This window comes from Jaculus jaculus, chromosome 4 (assembly GCF_020740685.1).
Source record: "Jaculus jaculus isolate mJacJac1 chromosome 4, mJacJac1.mat.Y.cur, whole genome shotgun sequence".
NCBI classification, from domain to species: domain Eukaryota; kingdom Metazoa; phylum Chordata; class Mammalia; order Rodentia; family Dipodidae; genus Jaculus; species Jaculus jaculus.
The window spans coordinates 65,480,325-65,486,826 of record NC_059105.1 but is presented as its reverse complement, the minus strand read 5'-3'; the positions used below and the strand labels follow the sequence as shown (position 1 = coordinate 65,486,826).

General features: G+C 42.4%; 1 pseudogene; it reads right to left on the bottom strand.

Moving 5' to 3' along the window:
• Positions 1-4,705: 4,705 nt before the first annotated feature.
• On the bottom strand, positions 4,706-5,878 carry LOC123460231 (annotated as a pseudogene).
• Between the last annotated feature and the right edge of the window lie 624 nt (positions 5,879-6,502).

Here is a 6,502-nt window from a genome sequence, read left to right as displayed (position 1 = left end):
TGCCAGTTCAGCAGCGCTAAGACTGCAGAAATGAAGCCATCAACTCCTTTCATGCCCACAGCATAAAGTGGAAAGCTATACATGTGGACAGAGCCTGGCTGGGAAAGCTTGTCAGTGCCCCCAGCAACCCCGCAGTGGTAAAAAACTACTGAACCACTTCTGTGTTTTGAGAGTCTTAATATGGTAAAACACAAATGCATGCCAGAACAGGGTTACCAAAACAACAGAGTTATTTTTGAATGTTCAGTCTTAGTCATTTAGCCCTGTGACTCCAGGTAGTCTCATTTGAGGATAATGTCAAATTGTAAATTTTGAGACTCTTCATAAACGTGAACCCAGGACCAAAAGGTCTTCTGGGCACACCCTGTGATAAGCCCTGTTAATCCTAAATCCACGAGCCCCGAGTTGTTTGTGAAGGTGGTATTGAAACTGTTTGCTATTGTTCAAGAAATCACTGGCTGGACAGGGTACCTAATAATTGCTCAGCATATCCAATAGTTATTTCAGCCACTGGATGTCATTGGAGCGGCAACAACAAGAAAAGCCCCTTTCTGAAGTTCTCTAACCCACACCCCTTTGACAGACTACATACAGTAGAGATACAGCTAGATGTCTCAGCAGCAGCAACACAGACCCTTCTCCTCAATTCCAGGATGAGTTCCTGGGAAAGCCCAGTGACCCAGCTGCACACACGATGCCATCCTGAGTTTTCAGGGAGTTCTCACTAAGGTCCATGGGTGCAGAAGTGGGTTAGGGTCTTACAGCTTGATGAGGAAGCTTTCTACCAGACAAGTGCTACAGGACTCTGCCACAGTTTAGAACTGAAATGCCCCCAGGTAAGAAGTTTTGATGGTGGAAATTTTAAGAGGTGAGGACGAGCGGAAGCCTCCCCTTCCTTTGATTTGCACCCTGGCCCTGAGGGGTGAGGTTTCGGAGAACAGATGCTCTGTATTAACATGTGTGCAGCCTCACCCCAAAGCAATGGGGACACCCAATCGGGACTGATAGCTCCAAAACTGTGGACCCAAACAAACCTTTTCTCTTCATAAATGGATTACACTACCTCTGGGAATTTTACAGTAACAGAAGCTCACGAATACAGGCTCCTAGTTAATCGTAAAATTATTCAGCAATGCGCTGGGAAGCTCAGCACTAAATGAGATGTCACGATCATGTCCTTCCAGGTTCAGGAAATGCCAAGGGAGAAGGCGCAGAAGAACCACAGGATAGGAAAGAGGGCACTGGAGCACTATCCTCAGGACAGAAAGTGACCGGTACACTCATGACCTCACAGCGAATGTTGTTCCCTCCACAAGACGTGCATGATTTTATGGTCATCGTTTTGACATAAAGGGCTGAGGAGACAAAAAGGGAGGGGTTCAGCGTAACAGGAATAGGGGAGCAATAACAAAAGAGAGTAACGGGAAGGGATTATGATCAAATTCCAATATTTTCATGTATTAAAATTCTCAATAAAAAAAACAGAATTTTTGGCATGGTGGTGCACACCTTTAACCCCAGCACTCAGGAGACTGAGGTAGGAAGACTGCTGTGAGTTTGAGGCCAGCCTAAAGCTACAGAGTGAATTCCAGGTCAGCCTGGGCTAGAGGCAGACCCTACCTCATAAAACCAAAAAGAAAAAAGAAAAAAAAGAATTATTCATCAATGCCAAGACTTTCTATTCAGGTCAATAAAGAGTCTTTAAATTGTCTTTTTAGAAACTGTGGCTTGAAAAAATTACTTGTTCACATTTGACTTTGGATCTCAATAGTTGATGATTAACTTAGAATTGAAAATTCCAAGTCTCATAACAATTGAAATCAAATACATGAATTTGGATGCCATTCACAAAATTTTTATCTATAATTCTTCAGAAAAATAACAACAGAGTTTGTGAGTTATTGATCTTTAATCTACATCAACCGTCTATGACCATGTCACCCTGAAAGCACCCAATCTCACCTGATTTATATCAGTCAAAGACGTGAAAGATATAATGTCCAGGTCTGATATTCCCAGTTCTAAGTGATTTCTTTAAATTAATCTTCACTTTTTAAAGCAGGACAACTGACCACACAGTTTCTTATGTAAACTTCAGCAGGAACTGGTGCTCAAAATCCCATCTTCAAATCATTCACTTACCCATCCATATAAATATTTTCTTTTTCTTTTTTTTTTTTTTTTTGAGGCACATACCTTTTATTCCCTATAAGCATAGGTTTAGCTGTTCCATGACAAATATTCAAAGATTAATTTCTCCAAAAGATCACCAAGCCAAACATTTGGCCATACTTTTATTTCTACATATACTATAAACATTCAATGCACGCTGCAAAAAAAAAAAAAAAAAAACATTTCTTTAAAATTTAACTGTCAAGAAAGTGTATAGTGTTATAATACAATGGCACATGTTCATATTTTATTTCAAATTGGTTTGCTTATCACCCATTTCAAACAATTAATAGTGAAATGTTACTTGTGGATAATTAAAATCTATTTGCTTTATTAATAAACAATTCCAGTAAATTAATAAGAACCATGTCAAATATTAGTATCCAAAAATGAACTTTTGCAGAAATGATTATATAAAATATAGCAGCCAATTTCAGTTTACTTTGCTCTGTGACAATGTACATATGCATTTGAATAGGATTCTAGCATTTGCTTTTTTTGGAAGATATTTATTAAAAAGTCCTTTGATTTCTTGAGGTACAGTAACTGCTTCACCAAGCCAAATGCAACCCAACAGTTTGTGTAATGGCTCTGGACACTAAGTCACTGAGAAATACTTATGATTTGGGTAGAGATGCATATTCCATTATTATTACACATGATGAGGAGACATCACAAGCTAATATCAAAGTCAAAGGCAAAACAAAAAACAAGTGACAAGGATCTTCTTCAAATATTTTGGATGCCATACTTCCAGGAAAAGAAGACTGAATGTGTATTTGGATTTTATAGTTATCTATGCTAACTGAAAATTCAACATAGTAGTAGATGGAATTATTTTGAGTATTGCAAATCTGTCCATCCAACATTATTGAGCACCCACTGTGCATAGAATTGTGATAACATTTTAAAAATTGAGTGTTTACATTTTTGTCAAGCATTACTTTAGTGTGAGGTAAAAATGTATTAAATTAGCACCAACTCATTAGTTTGCCTATGGTAATGTACGTATTCTGGTGCCACCTGACTTCCCTACATCATGTCACACGCTTCTGTGCTCCGCTCATTCTCTCATGCACAACACCTGCACACGGCTGTGCTAAGCAATGTGCTGATCCCTGCAACACCATGATTTGGTGCATGTCCAAAGAATGCAGACTTATCATATGTTATGAACCTATGCAGGACTAGAAAGGTAGACAATTTTCTAAAATGAGGTCAAAGGAAAGTAGAAGGTGTTTCTATTGGTCACACCACACCAGAGACCACTAAGCGCTTTTCCTGACTGGGAACTAACTTTGAAAGTTCCATGTTATAGTCTTAACAAGAGCCAGATCATTTTTGGTCTCATAGGTCTATTCTTTGGAGCACCTGACCCCATAAAAACCATTCTATATTTGTAAACTAACCTGGACATAAAAAATAAAAGGTATTTGTAATGTAATGTACTTCAAGCGCTATTCTGGTCATGTAAAATGAGTAATACATAAATAATTTATGACTGGTTCACACGTTTTTCAAAGTATTAACCCTCTCTATCTCAAAGTCAAATTCTAAACTGCCTGTTTTTTTTTTTTTTTACAAGTTGCACATGATGCAGAGGGCAGTATTTGGCCCTAAAACCTTCCATGGAATATGGTAAGTGATTGGTCCTTCCACTCCATCTAGAATCTGAGAATTCCAAGTGGCCCGTTAGCACTCGGGAGAGACAGCCCTGCTGGAACCCCACTGTCAGCCAGGGGTGTCTTTAGCTGCTGTAGCTGTGTGCAACTACTGTCCCCTCGGGGCAAAGTAGGGAGCTTGGAGTTTGACTGTCCACTGGGTGAATCCAATACTTGCTTAAAGCTATGCACTGAATAAAGTGCTCTGCACATCCTGCTTCTCGTTTGGAATGAAAATATACACTCTTCTAATAATTAGGGCCTGGGGGAAGAGAATGACAAGGATTGAAAGAATACAAGAGAAAGTGTGAAGCACTGACTGAGAAGGAAGACAAATGCCTTTACTAGTGTTCTGAGAATGCTCAGGATTTGAAATGTCGGAATGAGTCACACACTGGTCATGTTCCATAAATGAAAACAGGATCCCACTGGGTACTGTTCACACGGTGCATGGTTACTTCATGGGGAGGAAGGGCAAGGTCTACTGCATTTGATAGAGTGGTTTGAGAATGAAAACAGAGCCACTCAGTCAGGGTGAGCCGTGCCTAAAGCTCTTGCTGTTCATCAGTTCTCCACAGGTTGATGTGCACTGCCCAAGAGAAAGGTGGCCAGACATGCATCCTTCTCATGCGGCATGGCCGCCACAACCTCAGATTGCCAAATCAGAAACAAAGCCCTCCAGTTTCCTACCCTAAATAAGGTATATAAGACTAGAAATGGAGTAGTTCACTCTAGAAAAGATTACAGGTAACAGAATGCTTATATAAACTAGACTGCTTTTGACACCTATAAGAAAAGTGTATAGATGGCAACTGGGAAGGAAAAAACAAGATTGTTCCCATCTGTCAGCAAAACCGTTGAGCTATATATACTCAGCTGAAGTCCTCATCAGGATTCTGTTGATCCAGTAGACGGACATGTGTGAATGGGAAGTGACCTCGTTTGCCATTACACCCCCCTTTCCCACTGACCACTCACATTAATCTTCCTAACCTTTACCAGCTCACCGACCTCCAAAGCCAAGGCTCTCTTGTCCTAGGCACCAGGGACTCCCTTCTGGATTACCCTGGCATAAATAGGCCCATTCTGGAGGTTAGGGAGCAGAGTGTTGACGCTGGGTTGGGCATAGGGCCCAGGCTCCGGCCACCCCGAGGCTGTGGATGGGGACCCTCCTGGTTACCTCCAATCAGAGCCGATACTGAGGCGGGGGCAGGTCTATACTTCCCCAGTAAGGGACTGGCATCATCCCCCTCTTCCCTTCTCTGTCCTCTGCATTCCACCACTGCCCTTCAGGCTTATCCCGGGTTTTCAGGATGTTTCCTTTCATAACGGGAAGATCTTCATCATTCCCATTAAAGTCAAAGAGGAGCCGGGCGTGGTGGCGCACGCCTTTAATCCCAGCACTCAGGAGGCAGAGGTAGGAGGATCGCCGTGCGTTCGAGGCCACCCTGAGACTCCATAGTGAATTCCAGGTCAGCCTGGGCTAGAGTGAGACCCTACCTCGAAAAACCAAAAATAAATAAATAAATAAAGTCAAAGAAGGCGCGGACATATTCTGTCTCCTCCTGCCTGAGAATCACTCCACCCTGCCTAGATCTGGAAACCGGTTCTATCAACGCTGTAGTGTCCAAACAGTGTGTTTTGTAGAATTCCAGTAAAGCAGGCAACGAATCAAATTCTTGATCTCCTATTCGGAGTCTGGAGGGACACACCCCAGCTACTCCGCTCCTCCGAGTGGAAGTTGCCCGCCGTGGCCGCCTCCTCCAGCCCCCACGCCCGACACCCAGTGCAACCGCTCCCAGCAGCGCCCCAAATGGCCACAGCGGTCCTCATCCATATAAATATTTTCTAATTAACACTTGCAAGAAGATAGCCTTCAGCCTATGTATTTTTCTCCAAATATCAAATAGCTTGAGGAGCTTCATAACCCATTAAGCTAATATCTTTTATTAAGAAAATAGGGGCTGACATATACAGTGCTGGGAAGCATTACATGAGCCGCTGGGGGAAAATGGGCAACAACCTTGTGTGATAGCTGGCGACATTGCTGTATGAAAGCAGCCAGCTTGCCAAGATGTACACACCTGTGCTTCTGGATCTCTGCTTTGGCATGTGTTGAGTGTCCTCAGCATCAGTCTCTATGACCCTGGCACTGGTTGTCAGGCTCAGGATGGAAGCAGCGCTCTTGCTCATCTCGCCCATTCCTCTGGGGTTTTACCTGGCTGATGTGCGAGGGGTGGTTCATCTCCTAAATCCTAGTTGCCTTCGGAAAAACGAAAGCAGATTCTCCAATGGAGACTGAGGTCAGCACAGGTTAAACTGGATAAGCATTGTTAAATTAAGAGAGATGGTGGCGGGTGTTGCCTCTTTTATTGGCCAAAGACTAGTGGGAGCTTCTCGTTGGAGCCCGTGATCTTGGTCTCCCTAAGATTCTGACTCAGTTTCCAGTTCCAGCTATGGGTTTGTTTCCACTGAGCAGATCTCTTAGCCAATCAGTAAGCTGTTGGTTACCCACCCAGGGTTCATTTTCCAAGTCACCCACATAAGCCAGATACAAAATACAGTACAAGTATCTGGTGTTTGTAACAGCAAGAGGATTTTTTTTAAAATTATTTATTTATTTATTTGAGAGCGACAGACACAGAGAGAAAGACAGATAGAGGGAGAGA